The sequence below is a fragment of the Triturus cristatus genome, chromosome 4_2 (assembly GCF_964204655.1).
Source record: "Triturus cristatus chromosome 4_2, aTriCri1.1, whole genome shotgun sequence".
NCBI classification, from domain to species: domain Eukaryota; kingdom Metazoa; phylum Chordata; class Amphibia; order Caudata; family Salamandridae; genus Triturus; species Triturus cristatus.
This window is the reverse complement of record NC_140586.1, coordinates 201,783,118-201,802,034: the sequence shown is the minus strand read 5'-3', so window position 1 is coordinate 201,802,034 and position 18,917 is coordinate 201,783,118.

Genomic DNA, 18,917 nt, shown 5'->3' with positions numbered 1-18,917 from the left:
GATCGGGGCTAAGAGGTCCTGCAAGAACAAGTTAATACTAGCTTGTGTAATGGCCTTGGTCCCATCAGAGCACCTGACTGTCAGTATCAGCAGGGGAGGACATTCCCTCCTCAATAGCCATGCCAGCAGTCTACCAGGCTTATTGCCCTCCCTGTATAACAGCTAGCGCTAGTCACGTCCAACAAGGCAGCTCAGTCTATCCCAAATTTCCAGGAATCAACACTAGGCTCACAGAAGAGCCTCACCTCGCAGCTCCACCTCCTGCCCTCCCCACTGAAGCTCAGCCAGTGAATCTTCAGCCTCAGTAAGCTCCCGTTCCAGCCACCTCCTGGTGCCTCCAGCCCTAGACAAGCATTCCCCTCGTGCCACCAACTTTAACGTGTCCCATTCCATACCCCTACTGGTGGTGGACAGCCAATTGGTGCCACAATATCCGACAACCACCTCCTGAAGCTCCTCCCGCAACATAAGCCCACCACTGACCGCCATTGATAGCCTGTCAGAAAGGAACATTGCAATCCCTATGGCAGTGCCTGAGCAGGCACCGCTCTAATTGTAGGGATTAAAATCTGACCGCAGGGCCGACGTGCTCCTTGAGCCCGTTGAATGTGCAGCGGTCTTTCGCTCAGACACGTAACAAAGATGGCCGACAGGTGAGGAGCTCCGGCCGGGAGCTCCTGGCCAGGGATTGCCTTTTTTTCCGCTGAAATCCCCTAAAATCTTCCCCCTCCATAGACCCTTTCTACTTACCTGGGGTTCTGTTTGGCAATGGTCCTCGCCTCTCTGGTCTCCTGCTTCGTGACTCGAGACCTCCCATGGAATCGTGGTTGATGTTTTCTGGTGGCGGCATCTGAGCAACATGGCCGATGTACGGTGGAGCTGCCCGACAGCTATAGAGGAGATCAGCTCCGGTACAACGCCTCGGCCTTCACCTACCCAGCTGGACATCGGGCACAGTGCTCCTCATCACTCCGCTGGTTCTCCTTCCTTCCCTCGCCTTCTGCTGAACTCCTGTGGATCTGCCGATTGCTTGTTCGCTGCGTCTTTGCAGAGGCCTAACTTTGCTGCCCTGGCAGCCAGCTAATTAATGCTTGCCTTTCCTGACCTTTGCTGTGCTTTCTTATCTTCCTGTGGCACCTCTCTGGGGCTGCAGCTGAGTCGTGTGGATCTTGCGCCCTTGACGGGGTTTCCTGGAGAGTGACGCGATGCCGAAGCCCTTTCTTTCCGAGCTTGTTTTTCCCCTTTCAGTTTTGTTGCGCCCTCCTGACCCGACAGCTGCCTTTCCCTTCTGGAGCTACAGCCTGTGCAGAGTTCTCCCCGTAGTATCGATGACTTGTGAGGGATCAACAACATCCAGCCGTCCCTCCTTCCAGTTATGGTGACTTGTCCTCCCCCTTCAGCCCTGTTCCTGGGGTAGGTGTTCTTTCAGATTTTTCGGCCGTATTTCTTTTTGCCTGCATTGCCCGCCATTTTGTTGTACGGTATTTGCCTCCATTACCTGGACCCTCCATCTTGCAACTGTGATTGACTCACGGACTGATCCTCGCTGCTGGTCAGTGCCTTTTTACCACCATTTGGACCATCGCCTAGTTGAATCTTGTCCACCCCTCTTTCATGACATTTTCTCGGTGAGGCATCCTTTACGTCTTTATTTGTGACCCTATTCGGTGAGGGTGACCTGCTTTGATGTGAGTGATCACGGGATTCACCACCTGTTTGTTAACATCTGGCTTTTTTGGTGTCACCTGCCAGTACTTTACCCCATGGCCTGCTCCTTTGGTCTTGTTTTTGTATGTCATTTAACTGACCTAGTAACCGATGTATCTGTAATTTGATGTAACGCTTTTAACACTGATCAACCTCATGTAAAGCGCCCCCTCTTCTTTTCCCCCTTTTCCCTCTTTGCTCCATTGGTCTAAGTTTTTCATGTTATCTAATTGCTCTAGTAATTGTAACACTGTGACACTGTTTTGATCCTCATGTAAAGCGCTCTGATACCTCTGGGTCTTGCCAGTGCTATATCAAACTCTTCAAATAAATAAATAAATAATGCTGTTGCACCGACCCCTTTCTAATGTGGCATCTGAGCGCTGCTTCGGATGTCAGTGGGACTGGCACCAACGTGCCGGTCCCTCCGACATCCTAATGAGGCCCACAGAGTCTCTGAGGGTCTTGGGATGAAGACGCGACAGAGGAGCTCTTGGTCTGACTCTACCTACTAGCCACTCCAACAGTACCAGAGCGTGGTCCAATAAAAAGCATCCCAACAGGCACGTTCGCGTGGCAGCTGCAGTGGCCTTCCTTGAGAGCATGAAGTGATCAAGCCTACTAGAGACATCTCACGCAGATGTGTAGCATGTGTAGCCATGCACTCCCAGGTGTGCGTCATGCCAGATGTCAATACAACGTAAACGATCCATCCCCTCCCGCACGACAGACGTCATATTGGGCTTAGTGTGTAGCTTCAGCACGCAGTTAGAGTCTCCTGCCCATATTATTGACACTCCCACAAGTGGAAGCAGTAACTGCTCCACTGCCAGATAAAATCGATCATCGTCCACATTCGAGGATAAACATTCAACAAGTATATCTCCATCCCATCTAATGCTGCATGCACCACCACAAAGCTACCCTCTACATCCGCTGTATAATCATGTACTTGAAACGGGACCTGTGGGGCCTCCCAGATCGCCACCCCCAGGCATATATGGAGCTTGTGGCTGAGAACATCTGCCCTTTCCATTTCTTGTGTAACTGCTGAGTTTCGGGGTCTGATAAGTGTATCTCTTTCAATAATGTCACATGTGCTCCCTACCTGCGGAGATAAGTCTTTACGCTGTAGCGCTTCACAAGGGAGTTGAGCCCCCGCACATTCCATGTTATACATTTAAATCAACGCATAATTGTGTATCATGAGCCGGCCTGGCACCATCTGCCTGTTGCCCGTCCCTGGTGGCCCCATCAAGAACTACCAGATCAACAAAAGTAAGCCCCAGCCCTCCGGGTAAACACAACAAGAACAATTTGCGCCTCCCCAATCATCAGCGACTCCGACAGAGCCCACCCCATCCCAATGTCAAATAGCGTACAACTGTAATCTCCACACACCCAGCTACAATTGAGGCTGTACTGTGGAGGAAATGTAATCAATCCGCAATTAATACCAGCCACGAGTGATTGGATTATTAGATAAACTGCTGTGGCCTTTGCAGTTCCCATACACCAGGCATTGCAAAGTGGGCGACATTGCCCTCATTTTATACCCCTGACTTCTTGTCTTGAACAAGGAGTCCAGCAAAGCATTGCCTAACCAGCTAACCAGTGTAATCCCAAGAGTTCTGGAAGATTATGAGTCGTTCCCTCTGGGGCCTCATTAAGAAAGTGAAAGACACCCAGTCAGAGAAAACTCTTCAGTCTGGATCTGTTACAATTAAGGCAACACAAAAGCATTCCTTTGACAATACGAAGAGCACATCTCCACCTGCAATGCTCAACTTCTTTAAAATTATTAATCCATGCAGAGAGGGTGATGGGGCAGACCAATTGGGAGGGGCAGACATAGGAAATTTGTATGTACCTGTCTCATCACATATTGTAAGAAAGGATGGGAATATATGCAAAAGATGCTGTACGTACTGTAACTTGTCTGGCACAGACACATTTACAACAGACTGCATCGAGGATGGCAGCATCCCTAGTCAAGCACACAACCATCAGAGCCCTTCAAACCCCCAAGATGTCTCCATGGTTCGATCGTCGGCCCAGCAAGTGATCCAGTAAGCCTCATGCACTCTCTACTGGAGACACAACCTTTGTGTGACACTGTCTTGCAAAAGCAGATGGCCCTTAAAGACCGAACAAAGGTCCTGAGAAAGTGCAAGAAGTCTACAAACTTTACAAATGCCTCCACTAATGTACCAAAAGCTCATTTGTTCTGATTTTGAAGCACACAGCTTGACCTGTGATCAAGCAAGCCATACGCACCTGCCTTCACATTTCGTGGAGTGGGCGATAGCCGATGATCAACATATGAAGCTTACCCAACGAAATGACAAAGATGCAAGCGACTTAGTGGCTTGAGGGGAAATGCTCGCAAAATTATTGGCTTCTCCTGATGGCAGGCCCCCATGAAGGACTATGAGGGGGAGTACCTGTGGGCTAAACCGGATGAAGAATGGGGGTGGTGGGACTTTTAAAGTCTATATACACTGAGAGTATCTCCATTTATTGTAATAGATTCACATGGCTTGATTTGCTCTGCAAAGTGTTATTTCCCAATGCTCTTGATATATGTTGCTTGATGTGTAAACATTAAAATATATCAATAAAAAAATATATTTTATAACCCCTTCGGTGCGTCGAAAGGCTGGGAGCCGCCTGACTCAACGGTGCTTGTGTAAGTCAGACAGCTCCAGGCTGTACATGCACATGCCACTGAAAATCCCTCTGGTACAGTCACCAAAAGGATTTCCTTTATTCCAAAACAGCATTGGGAGCTGGGGAATAGCTTCCCCAGTTCCTGAGGCTGTCCTGAGTTTTCAGTGAAATGACGATCAGTGCACACGACGCACTGACATCATTTCCCTGCTTCGGTGTTTGCTAGGCTATCTAGGCCCCTGAGCACCAAGGCAGACGTAAGAGGTACAATTGGAAAGGGGAGAATCTCTCCCTAGTCAATCCCTGCTTGCGGATTGCTGCAAGAGGGTGATTTCCAAGCAGGGATCCACCCACTATACAGCAGGGAGGGGGGGGTGGCCCCTTGGGCAAGGGCTTTTGCTCCCTCCTTTATATTTGATGCAAATTCAGTCTTTCTGCAGATGGGGCAATGGCCCCCGATTTGCCCTGCAGTGGGGCAGTAAGCCCACTAGGCACCAAGGATTATGATTTTTTTTACAAATGGTGGTGCCAATGCCCCATCCCCCTAAACACAAATTTGACAGTCTTTCTGTCCCCCCAGGGGAAAGAAAGCCCACTAGGCACCAGGAATTATGTGTTTTTTATTATGTGGGGTTTGGGCTGCCCACAATAGGCATGCCAATGCCTCACCCCCCAAAATCCAAATGGGACAGTCTTTTAGCACCCCTTTGGGACCAGATGGGGGTTATTACCCCCAATCTAACTCATGAGGGGGCAGAATGCTGACTAGACACCAAGGTTTTTTTATTATAAAAGAGGGGTGGGGCTGCCCACAATGGGCAAGACCAAGCTCCCACTCAATTGAAATTGTGAAGAAAGTCTTTCTGCCTCCCGCTGTGGAAAGATGGGTGCACTAGCCCCCGATATACCCCCTCGGGTGCGGCAGAAAGCCCACTAAACCCCAGGGATTTTCTTTTAATAGGTAGAGGTGGGGGCTGCCCAAAATGGGCAGGCCAATGCCCCCACCCCCAACAATAATGGGACAGTCTATCTACCCCCCTAGGGGGCAGATGAGAGTTATTACCCCCCCATCTGCCCTCCTGGGGGGGGGAAAGCTTGCTAGACACCAGGGACTTTTTCTTTTATAAAAGAGGGGTGGGTGCCATCCACAATGGGCATGGTCATGCCTCTAATCCACATAAATGGGGACCAATGTCTTTCTGCCTCCCCCTGGGGGCAGGTGATGCAATAGCCCCCTTTCTACCTCTGGGGAGGCAGAAAGTCCACTGGGCACCAGGGACGATTTTTTTTCTGTGTGTGGGAGTGGGGGCTTCCCAGAATGGGCATACTGATGCCCCCCAAAAACTGGGCACAGAGTTTCTGCTCCCCCAGGGGGCAGATGTTGGTTATTATACACAATCTTCCCCCTCCCACCTAGAGGGGTCAGAAAGCTCACTAGGAATATGTTTATGGGCATTTCAGGGAGAGGCCCCATAGGCAATGGTCGCTCCTCTTTTTTCAGGCACACATTTCGGCTGTTTAAATGATATTGTTAGGCGCAAACCACTAGAAGCCAGGGAATGTTTGTGTGTGTGTGTGCGTGATCTGGAGTTTGGCTGCTGGTCTGTGTGTACTGACCTATGGTTGGCATTTTGCTGGTGGTGTGTGTCAACCTGCACTTGGCTGATGGTGTGTGTAGACTCGCGCTTGTTGGCGGTGTGTGTAGACTGGCCATTGTCTGGTGGTGAGCATGGAGTGGTGCCTGGCTGGCGGGATACATGGACAGGTACTTGACAACTTTCCCACACAAAAATGTGAGGAAAATGTGATTTTTTTTTTAGCTAAACGTGAGATTTGCAGGGGATTTTGGCCAGGAAAACGTTGGAGGATCCACGCAAGCCACATCTCACTTGACACCCCTAGGTTTCTAGCTTTCAGCAATTTCCAGGTTTGGTAAGTTTACCTAGACTTCCGTTGAGCCAGGGACTAAGACGCAGGTGACTACTGTGCAAAACCAGGTTAGTTTGTGATCAATAATTTTGAAGTCTCCACAGTATGTTTTGGGCCATTTCCTGTTGCGGGCAGTAGGCTAACCACACAAGTGAGGTGCCATTTTTATCATGTAGTGTAGTCCTTATAGTACCCTGTCATGCAGGACCTACGCTGTTTACGGATAATATATACTGCGGGTCTGGTGGCAGACTGACTCCGTGCACCCCCGCCACATATGTTAGCCTATGGTTTGCATTAGCTAGCTCGCAGTGAAGCTAGAATCTCCTGCTATCAGAGAGGTTAGTTTTTTGGCAACCTCAGAACACAATAGCATCAGACTTGTGGAAACAATATACTACTTTTCACCCAGTCACTCATGCATGCTTGTTTTCCTCTCAGAGAGATGCAGAGAAGAAACAGTTGAGCGTTTTTACAATAAGAATTTATTGTACCGTACTTCTTCTCATGTAGAATACGTGCGCTGTCACAGCTGTAACACAGTAGCAGAGCTATTGAACCAGCAGGACAGTGAATAAAAAGGAATAGTATTGTTCTACCATTTTGCAAAAGTCACAAACATATACATGAACATGAAATGCATTTATAAAAATAAAGTGCGTACTCCTAAGATGCCTGACTAGATGTACCTGAGTGTACCTAGCATGTAAGTAGGTGCGAAAGAGCTACTGAGCCTAAAAGCCTAAAAGTCTAGAATCTAAGAGCCAAGAATCCCGCTAGGATTGAGTCGAACTCCCATACCTGGATAGTGAGAATGTGGGACGTCGTCCTGGACTTGAGCTGGACACCCCGCAAGGGATAGTTAGACCACTGCCAGCTGGAGCGATGTCATGCTGGAGCCGCAGCGTTTCTGGTCAGTATGTCAGCCTTGAAGTCTCGGTCCCTCCTGCTTTCTGATAGCAAGAGGTGCTGTATTTATACAGTCTATGTTTGTGTGTTACCCATTGTTCAGTATGAGGATGACGTTGGGGATTAAACCTTGTGCGTCTATGGGAGAGGTGAAGTGTACCTCCTGGAGAGTGTACTCATCAATTATTCATATGTGCTAAGGATGACGTCTTAGCAATATCGATTGGGAAAAACCCACCCTCGGCAGGGAACTAGGTGAAAGGTTTAGTCCATAAAAGGCTACAGTCCTTATAAGGCATGATGTCCCTATAAGGCATTCTTTCCTTATTTGGAGTTATGTCCTTATAAGGCTCGTTCATATGAAATAACGGGAGCTGATGTAGGGAAAGTGTACGATGTTCCCTGGACCTATATTAGGGCATTGATATGAAATATAACAATCAGAAGGCTTGGGGAATGCTGGGTGGGTGGAAGTTTGTGGTGCCCCTCAGATTCCAGAGTTTTACATCACAGAAATGTGAGGAAAATGTGTTTTTAGACAAATTTTGAGGTTTGCAAGGGATTCTGGGTAACAGAACCTGGTGAGAGTCACCCCATTCTGGATTTCTCTAGGTGTCTAGTTCAGAAAATATTTACAGGTTTGCTAGGTTTCCCTAGGTGCCGGCTGAGCTAAGGCCTAAATTTCCTAGCTAGGCACATTGCAAAAAAGTGTCGGTTTTCAGTGGTAAAATTGACGTATCCACGTTGCATTTTGGGCTGTTTCCTGTCACTAGGCTTATCCACACAAGTGAGGCCCCAGTTTTATCAACAGACTTGAGGGAATGCTGGGTGGGTGGATGTTTGTGGCTCCCCACATATTTCAGAGCTTTCCATCACAGAAATGTGAGGATAATGTGTTTTTGAATACATTTTAAAGTATGCAGGGGATTTTAGGTAACAGAACCTGAGGAGAGCCACACAAGTCTCCCCATCCTAGGTTCCCCTGGGTGTCCAGTTTTAAAAAATGTACAGGTTTGGTAGGTTTTCCTAGGTGCCAGCTGATGTAGGGTCTAATATCCACAGCTAGGCACATTGCAAAAAAAGGGTCTGTTTTCACTGGAAAAATAAATATGATGTGTTCACATTGTATTTTGGGCAATTTACTGTTGTGTCCACTAGGCCTACCCACACAAGTGAGGTACTATTTTAATTGGGAGACTTGGAAGAATGCTGGGTGGAAGGAAGTTTATGGTGCCCCTCTGATTTCAGGGTTTTACATCTCAGAAACGTGAGGGAAATTTGATGTTTTAGAAATTTTCTCAGGTTTGCAAGGGATTTTGGGTAACAGAACCTGGTGAGAGCCACACAAGTCACCCCAACTTGGATTTCTCTGGGTATCTAGTTCAGAAAAAATGTACAGGTTTCCCTAGGTGCCGGTTGAGCTAGGGCCCAAAATTCCCAGCTAGGCACGCTGCAAAAAAAAGGGTCAGTTTTCAGTGGAAAAATGTGATTTGTCTATATTGCGTTTTGGGCCATTTCTGGTTGTGGGCACTAGTCCTATCCACACAAATGAGATACCATTTTTATTAGTAGACTTAGGGGAACACAGAATAGTAGGACAGGTGTTACCAATTGTCTTCCTATGCATTTCTGTCTTCCAAATGTAAGACAGTGTGTAAAAAGAAAAAGTCATTTTGAAAAATGCCATCTTATTCACATGCTAGTATGGATACCCACAGATTCAGAGATGTACAAATAACAACTGCTTCTAAACTCCATATCTACATAGGTTTCCTTGAAACCTATTTGTCACTCTTTATATTTTACCAAATTAATTGCTGTATACTAGGAACACAATAAAAAACCATTTCAAGGTGCAGCTCAGTTATTGGCTCTGGGTACCTCGGGTTCTTGGTGAACCTACAAGCCGTATACAGCCCCAGAACCAGAAGGGTCCATCGGACGTAACATATATTGCTTTCAAACATCTGCCATAGTTAGAAGAAGTTATAGGTGAAAACATAGGCATAAATGGCTGGGTTTTTTTCAACTCAATTTCAATATTTATTTATTTCAACTATTACTTTCTATAAGAAAACCGTGAAGGATCTACACAAATGACCCCTTGCTGAATTCAAAATATTGTCTACTTTCCAAAAATGTATAGCTTTCCAGGATCAATCATCTGTTTCACACCCATTTCTACCACTAACTGGAAGGAGGTTGAAAGCACAAAAAATAGGAAAAATAGGCTACGTCCCAGTAAAATGCCAAAACTGTTTACAAAATTTTGGTTTTCTGACAAACGTCTGCCTGTTTATGAAAGCTGGGAAGATGGTGATTTTGGCACCGCAAACCCTTTGTTGATACCATTTGCAGGGGAAAAACACTTGCTTTCTTCTGCAGCACTTTATCCCATTTTTCCCCCCAAAAAATTAATTTACCTGTTTTTTGGAAACGATCTGCTGCGCTTGGTGTTACGGAGTGCCGCGGAGGGGTACAGTTTCCTTGGGCATGCACACTGCGGCTTTGCTGGCGATCGGCGGCCCCTCTACGATCCGGGAGCCGCCGCAGGGTGCACAGATGATGGGCTCCCCCCTGGGCAGCAGTTCATGAGCCGCGGCTGACCCGGGCAGGAGGAGCCCTGTACGATGGCCGCTACGAGAGGCCCGGTCTGACGCACTGGAGAAGGTCGCAGTCCCGGGGGTGCAGTGGAGGAGGGTCTGCGGCGTCTGCGATTCCTGGGAGCCTAGCTACTATCTGGCCTTGCACAGCGTCTCCGCCTGCCCGGGGACCGAGAGGAAGCACGGATCGGCCTGCCCAGGACCTGCAGTGCCTTGATCTCTATGGCGGAGCCAGAGACCGGCCTGCTAGCTTGACTAGAGACGCCGCGTGTGTGCTTGCAGAGGTCGGAGACGGCCCGGGCCACGGGCGCGGCCTCGTCATCAGCAGGGGTGCTGGTCTGGCCGTGCAACGCGCTCTCCCCTGAGGAGAGATGACGATCCTGCGTCTGCTATGCGATGCCCAGGCATTGTTCTGAGAGCTCCGTGGCCCCGGAGATGAGGTGGGGGAGGGGCCACAACACCTGAGGCTTCTGAGGTGCCTCGCCACGATATCGCCCAGCACGGCGCCCCTTCCCCCCGTGGAAATCTCAAATGGAGGTGTGCATTGGCCTGCTTACCGTCCCTGTGGAGCCCTGGTCGGTGGCTTAGACTTTGGGACCGGCTCACCGGCATAAACTGAGTGCCCATGTGCTGAGTTGGGGGGATGGAGGAGCAGCTCGGGCTGTGGGAGTGAAGGCGAGACTGACTGTGTCCCTCTGCTGCCTGGAAATAGGGCCTCCTGGGGGCCAATGCGGGTGGTATTATTGTCCCCCTGCATTCCTCATGGCTGGAACTGAGGAGGAGTAGGACTCTTGTGGGACCAGGGCATTCAGTGGCAACCCTTTAGCTGTGATTCTGCCCCTCTGCTCTCCCACCCAGCCTTCCACGCTTACCACTCAGGGTGCGTCTGACCCCCCTATAACAGAGACTTCCGCAAGAGCTGTACCACGGCCACCCTCAAAGGCAGGAAGGACAGGTCGGTGAAGGACCTCCTGCTCAAAACTGCTCAACAGTCAGAAGGCCAGCCGGACCAGGGCGTGCAGATGATGCGGAGGGAAGTGAAAGCCCAGAGGCCCCGATCAGCCGCTCCTACCTGGATTCACTTTTCTCCTCTCTTCGCGGTGACCTGTCCTCCATGAAGCAGGAACTGCGGTCTGACCTACGTGAGGTCAGAAGAGACCTGGACTCCCTGTTGGAGCGCGTCCACACACTCGAAGAGCACAAAACAGGCCACGATGAAGAGATTGAACACCTCCAACAAGCAATGCTGAGTCTGCAGGAACAGAACCAAGATCTACAGGCTCACACCGAGGACCTGGAGAACAGGTCCCGACGGAACAACATTCGCATCCAAGGCTTGGCACACACAGAAGGTGATAGTGACATTGAGGCGCTGGTTGCTGGCCTTTTTCGTTCTATCCTTGGGGAATCCGTAGAGTTTCCAGTCAAGCTGGACCGCACTCACAAAGTGGGCCCTAAGAGGACGGCTTCCGCACCTCCTGCGGATATACTGACCTGTGTCCACGACTATCCACTGAAAGAACGGATCCTTCGCGAGGCCTGTGGCTGCCCAGACTTTACGTTTCAGGGTCAGAAACCTATGCTCTTCCAAGATTTGGCTGCTTCTACTTTACTTAACCCCTTGCATGCCCGCCCCTTTCCCCGCCCAGTGCCGCGCTTTGTATTAGCGGGCGGAGTTCATGACGAGCTGGACTCGTCATGGGCACAGCGCCACCGCAGCCCATGACGAGTCCAGCTCGTCATGGGCACTGAAGGGGTTAAATGTAAATCCTTCAGGCCAATCACACTCCACCTCAGAAACTCCCGCATTAAGTACTCGAGGCGACATCCGTTTCGGTTGATCTTCCATTAGCAAGGGGAATTGCAGCAACTTGATCACCTACAGAGGCCTGCACGCTCCTAGGTATCGAGAAACCCACGCCGGACGAGCCTTCTTCAGACTCACGCCCTCGCAGGCACTGGAGTGGTCATGGATGGACCACCATTAAGCCTCCCAGCTCAGCGGCACGCCCTGACCCGTACACTATAGCCAAGGAACGGCAGGCAGTCCTGTCGACTCTTGCAGGAACATCAGCGGACTGATGCGAACCCTGCCCCAGTTGCAGTTCTCGCTCTACTAGCTAAGTTGAGATATGCTGCTGGTCTTGATGTTGTTTTCCAGGGCCTGCCTGGTGGGAGTGGGGAGCTGTAGGGCATTGATACCCCTCTCTTCACTTCTTCCTATGAGCAAGACGCTCAGGACATTGACTCTTGTAGTTCTAACTCATGTTAATGTTTTTGTTTTCTTGGGAGTTTTGTTGCTTTCATTGTTGGGGTCTCCTCCCCCCAGCTGCGTTCCTCCCAACTTGGGTATGACTGGGTGACGCTCCCGTACCGTGGGTGCGATGTATGGGGTTTTGTTTGTTTCAATGTTGGGGTCTCCTCCCCCTCGCAGGGTTCCTCTCATGTACACTTGGGGTAACCACTCATGCCTGCCTTCAGCGACCTACCCGGGCTCCTCCGGCTTACTGACAATTGCGACTCCGCTGGCCCTTCAACTCTTGCAGCGCACAGCACCCCCCCTCACTCTGGATAGATGAGTGTTAAGATCCTGACATTAAACTTCAAAGCGCTCAACAACCCAGTTAAATGTAGGGCTATCTAATCTTATTTGGAAAATTTCGGGGCCCATATCTGTTTACTTCAGGAGACCCACTTGATGCCCAGTAATACCTATAGAATGCGCAACCAGGCCTTCCCGCAACAGTATTACTCCTCCCTCGCTTCCAAAAAGCTGGGGTAGCTATCCTAGTCGCCCGGTCGTTCCCTGGGAGGGTGGAGGCCAAGGTGACGGAGATCAAAGGGCGGCTTTTGGCACATTCGGTGACCATAGTGGGGCACACCTTCACTCTGGCCTCTATATACGTCCCTAACGAGGGTCAAGAGACCTTTCTGCGCAAGGCGATAGGCGACTTAACTGCCGCACCTGACCGACAAATGCTTCTTAGAGGCGACCTCAATATTGTATTTGATGGTCAGATTGACCGTTCAGCACAAAGACAGGGACAGACAGGGACCCTTTCTGACACGCACCGCCAATGGATGCATGACCTAGGATTAATGGATCTATGGCGGCACTTCTACCCTCACACGCTTGACTATACATTTTACTCACATGCCCGGGGAACATACGCCAGGTTGGATTACTTTTTAACAACCCATACTCTCCAGGCGGCACCGACCTCGGACATTGAGCCTCAGACACTTTCAGACCATTCAGCCCTTACCACGACTTTGTGTTCCCTCCTACCTCTAGACTGTCATACTCCTGGAGGCTTAGGGACACCCTCCTTCACAGGCCTGAAGTCGTAACCCGCCTTTTACAGACGCTGAAAGACTACCTAGCCATGAATGACACGCAAGCCACCTCCATTGTTTCACTTTGGGAAACACTCAAACTTGTAGCCTGGGGCGACTTCAAAGCCACATCGGCTGTGGACAACAGGGCACGCAGAGAGAAGAGGGACAAACTTTCCAAACAGATACTTGAATTAGAGGTGATCCACAAGAGGACGGGGGCCTCCCGAATCTGGAGAAAATTGAAAGCTGGCAGGGCACAACTGGCCAGCCTTGATCTTGATAGAGCAGAACACGCTGCACTCCGCTTGAAACATGCATTCTACACTGGAGGAGACAAATGCGGCCGTTATTTTTGCCCATATAATACACGCAGAAAAGCAAACAGTGACAGTCCCACTCATTTACTCTGATGAGGGGTTTGAGGTAACGAGCGGGGAGGATATAGCGAACACCTTCCAGGATTTTTAAGTTAACCAGTATACCGCACAGTCTCTACCTGACCAGAGCCCATCTGGTTACGTACAAGGCATAACGCGCTCCAAGCTGACGGCTGATCAAGCAGCATCCCTCGATAGCCCTATCAGAGTCGAAGAAGTTATCTCGGCCAAAGCCCATCTTAAACTCCTTAACTCCCCTGGCCCAGACGGCTTCACTGCTCTTTTTTAGAAAACTTTTTGCTCGCTTGTAGCCCCTGTATTAACACGATTATTTAATGCCATTGACAACCATCGTGAGCTACCACCCACGATGCTTCTAGCGTCCGAGGCAGTCTTCCCAAATCCGGCAAAGACAATAGATACTGCGCCTCCTACAGGCCTATTTCTCTCTTGAATATTGACTTCAAGATATTCATGGAAATACTTTCAGCTAGATTAGGGCCTCCTATGCTGGGGGTTAATAGACCTGGCCCAAGCCAGATTCGTCACAAGAAGGCAATGCAGCGACAACACTAGAAGACTGTTGCATCTCCTGGACAAGTCCCACCGACAGTCGGTGGAGCATGTTTTCCTATCAATAGATGCCAAAAAGGCCTTTGATAGGGTCCACTGGCGCTTCCTAGAGACCGTCTTAGAGAGCTTCGGGTTTGGTCGCCGCTTTCACCAATGGGTTTTTAGCGAGTACAGCCGCCCTTCGGCCAACGTCAAAGTGAATGGCTTCACCTCTACCCCTTTTACTATCGCCAGGGGCACGCGTCAGGGTTGCCCGCTCTCCCCCTTATTATTTGCTCTCTACATGGAACCACTGGCTCAACGGGTCAGGGAGAATCAGCATATACAGGGGATCCTTTTTGGGGGGGGAACGCCATACGATCAGCCTTTACGCTGATGTTATGGCTACACTGGAGTCTCCACATAGTTCAGTACTGGCATTCTTGGCTGAATTAGAGGCATTTGCAGCAACCTCTGGTTTTAAAGTCAATGTAGCCAAGTCCCAAGCATTGGGTTTTTCCCTGACGCAGACTACTCTCACGGCATTGTTCCAGGCATGCCCTATTAGGTGGGATCAATAGACTATGCCCTACCTTGGTATTACGCTGCCTCTATCCACGGCCGAAACAACCTCCTTGAACTACTCCTGGCTACTGCGCCAAACCAATCAGGAGCTCAAGCGGTGGCAGCCATTCAGTCTCTCCTGGTTGGGCAGAATAGCAGTCCTCAAGATGAGTATACTTCTCAAATACTATATATCTTCCAGACCCTTCCGGTGGAGCCCCCCGCGGGTGTTCTTAAGTAGCTATAATCTGAATTTAACGCTTTCGTTTGGGCGGATAGGAGGCCGCAAATACGTAGATACCTCAGTTTTAGACCACATGATGAGGGAGGATTGGGGATCCCTGTTATTGACTGTTATTACAAAGTGACACAGCTGTGGACTCTATTGGAATGGGCTCAGCCATAGTCTGGCTATTTATGGAACACGTGTTGGCAAATAAAAGCCCTATGGAAGGCCCCGTTTTTTCGCAAGACTTCTAGACCCCTGGGCTATATGGCTCCCCTATGGCTTGTGCCATGCTGAAAGAATGGGATGCCACTGCTCTCCGCAATGGCTTGACATCTCTCCCCTCACCCCTCACCTCTCTCTCCCATCACGGAAAATCCGGATTTCTCCCCAGGCCTTAACTGGGAGGCATTCTGTCAGTGGGACACAGATAGACGGCAGTCTATCAGGTATTTTTTTGATCTCGACGGCCCTCGATCCTTTGAGGACTTTAGGTCTGACTCCCCCATACCTGAAACCGAACGCTACCATTACATGCAAATCAGACATTGGGTCCTGCAACCACAAATCTGCCCGGGAGCGGAGAGGCTCCTCACCCGATATGAGCACTGGCTACTCTGAAAGACTGATCACAGAACTCTATCACATCCTACGTCCCCCAGAATCAGTGGCTAAGTCAGCAGGACAACGACGGTGGGAGGCTGAACTTGGCTGGGCCCTGACACCTAAAGAATGGCCGGTGCTTTTATTATAGAGCCCGACACTCGGCGCGCAATACAGATAGCATTGAAACGGCCACTAAAATCAAAACATACAGGTATCTTACACCCTCCCGACTCCATAAATGCGACCCTGACCGCTCCCCTACTTAATGGAGGAGATGTGACACTGAAGGCACACTCTTGCACCTCTTGTGGGAATGCCCCATCCTCACCACTTACTGGATGCAAGTGCTAGATGAGATAGATGACCACTTCGATACCACGCTCCTACGCTTCTCCTCATATGTGGTCCTTGGGGTATCAGATAGGCTTACCTTTCCCCTCAAGTCTCGTAGGGGTAAGCAACTGGGTATAGCCCTTGCGGCGGCACTGCAGAACATACTCTCACATTGGGGCACAGATAGAACACCAACGGTGCATGGGTGGCCAAATCGACTGTGTATGGAGCGCATCTCTTTCTCACTTCAGGGCGACAGGGCCTTTTTTGCTGAGGCGCGACAGCCCTTTGTCGCTTTGTTGTGCACTGAGCTCTGGGAATTGTCCTGCCCTCGATACTTGCGACTGCTCCGCCTTTCTGAACTGAGTCAAAGTACAAACAAAACATCGCAATCTGGCCCATTCAGATGTTAGGTCTATATTTTGATCTGTTGCCAGAACACGTTATACGGGGGATAAGACGGGAGGGGGGACGGGAGGGTGGGAATAGGGAGGGTGGGCGGGTTGGTTCACCTAGGTGTTTTTTGTTTCTGATGCTCTGCGCAGCACTGTCATATCTGCTGGCCTATGACCTAGGCCTCCCCACTAAATGCATCTTGTTTTTTGACAACTCTATAAAAAGATTTCAATCTAAAATGAATAAAACATTATTATCTACTGGCGGTCGCCAGTAGATAGTTATAGTTAGGACCCTGTTTCCATAGGAAATCCGCAACATTCTATTTGGAATAACTTTGGCGCCGGTCGACGAATCCTCGCGAAATTTTCAAAACTAATGGGGCGCTACGCTCCGCTCCTACCCTGAAAGTCTCAGGGGGATTCGTCAAGCGGGGGCTGAGAAAAAAGGGGGGTCCCAAAACGCGTTTTCCCCATGCATTTTTCCATAGGACCATTAGACACAGCTATAGCCCGAACGGCTGAACAGAGTTACTTGAAATTTGGCAGAGAGGTAGTCTACAGGTCAAGGAAGTGCCTTTTGTAGGTCTGGTGTAAATCTGTTCAGTAGGTCCTGAGAAAATAGCATTTAAATCAATATATATATCTGTGGCAGCTTACGGTGCGCTTACCGTGCGCTTACGGTAAGCTTACCGTACGCGTACGGTGCCGTGCGCGAGCGCGATTCTGAGTGGCTGTTAGATCTTAGTAAACATTCGAATCAGTCGAAACCAGGAAGTGTCGGCCGCCATTTTCTCTCTCGCACTCTGAGAGGGGGAGGAAAAACAAAGTTGGATAATATGAAAAGGGGCAGGCTAGACAGCTCCTAACCACCTAGCCATGGTTAGAGTGTCCCAAAAGAACCCCCAAAGCCAAAAATTCAATTTTTTTTTTTTTTTTAAAAACGCCGATTACGCTTACCGTACGTGTACGGTCAAAAATAAATTTTAAAAAAAAATCATCCACATTTTCCCCACCCCGTGTGCCAAAGGTACCCGTAGGGCACTTTTTGTGCATGGCCTATTGAATATTAGAACATTTAATAGATAACCTATCACAACGAAGTGCATAATATGTCCTCCGTGTGCGGACGGTGCGCGAAGCGCATCGTGTGTACATGGCCCATCCAGCGTAAGGTGGGCACGCGGTGCGCGTAGCACGGCACTAACTGCGTAAAGTGGGCGCGCGGTGCGCGAAGCGCACCGCGTGCTCACCGTGCGCGCACGGAACGAACTGCGTGAAGTGGGCGCGCACGCCACGAACGGCGTAAAGTAACTTAGCATTTAAAAAACCGTACAAATTCACTGAAAAAACCATAGGTTTCACACACGTTATAGTTAGGAATTAGCATTTAAAAAACCTTGCAAATTCACTGAAAAAACCATAGGTTTCACACATGTTATAGTTAGCTGGACATTTCACTCGTAAAAAAACATTGAAATTCCCCCATTATAGTTAGTGCAGGCAACTATAACTCACGCGACCGCAATCCTCTGCTGATGACATATGTGTCTTTATGAAAAAAAAAAATTTGTAATATATGTATAGCTAAAATTTAATGGAAGAAGACATGGGCAAATAAGTGTCTAAATACAGTATTAGCATCAGCAGAGGATTGCGGTCGCGTGAGTTATAGTTGCCTGCACTAACTATAATGGGGGAATATATATATATATAACTATTAAATATAAAAAAATAATTTCTCTAAACACCAAAAAGCTCTAAAAAATCACTTTAAAAATAATGTAATTAAAAAAATTATTATTTACTTTATTTACCAATTAACATTTTATTAAAATGGGTCCAACATGGCGGACGCGCTTTAGGCGAACTCCCGTAGCCCATTCCTTAATCCGTTGAATATCCTACCATATCGGCCCTGTGGCAGCTTGGATGACCTCCATTGACACCATTATTGGGGAAGGTAGCAGTGGAGGCGGACAGGGGCACCGGGAGACGTGTCAGCGAGACAGAGTTGGGCTGCAGTTGAGGCCTACTGGCAGTGCAGCCTGGTGGAGATTCTGCGGTGGGAATCCGGAGGCTGTGGTGAGACTTAGGCGGCCGCTTTAACCTGGGGTCGCAGCGGTGAACCTGACATGTGTGTCGTGGCAGAGGGGGCCCGTCAGGAGCCTTGACAGTGCAGGGGTACCTCGTTCACTGGCGGCGGCTGGGCTGTGACCGCGGCGCTTGCACCAGGGAGGTGCGGTGACCAGTGTGGCAGCCTGGTGAGTGACGCTCAGTGGGGGAAATTGGAGGCGTGCCTCCTGTAATCGGCAGCTAGACAGGGCGTGGGAGCGGACAGCAGTGATCTGCGCTGCAGGACCCGGCATCGGGCAGGGTTGAGGAGTTCTGCCTGGCCCTGCTGTTATATTCCATATAGGTACCCCAATATAGGTCCAGGTAACATCCCAACCTTTTACCTATATTCGTCCCTACATTACATACATAACGGGCTGCTAGGACTGACACTTTACCTAGTTACGATATTTCTTACAGAACATGAGGTTTTCCCTGAACAATAGCCTCACACAATATGCATGAGGATTCTTGAATTCTTGGAAACTCAGCAGGACTACCATCTCTTGCATAATAACCATGTACAAGTTGTATTCCCGACGTCATCCTAAGTCCGACAATGGCACAGCAAGGTAGAACCCCTGGGGATAGA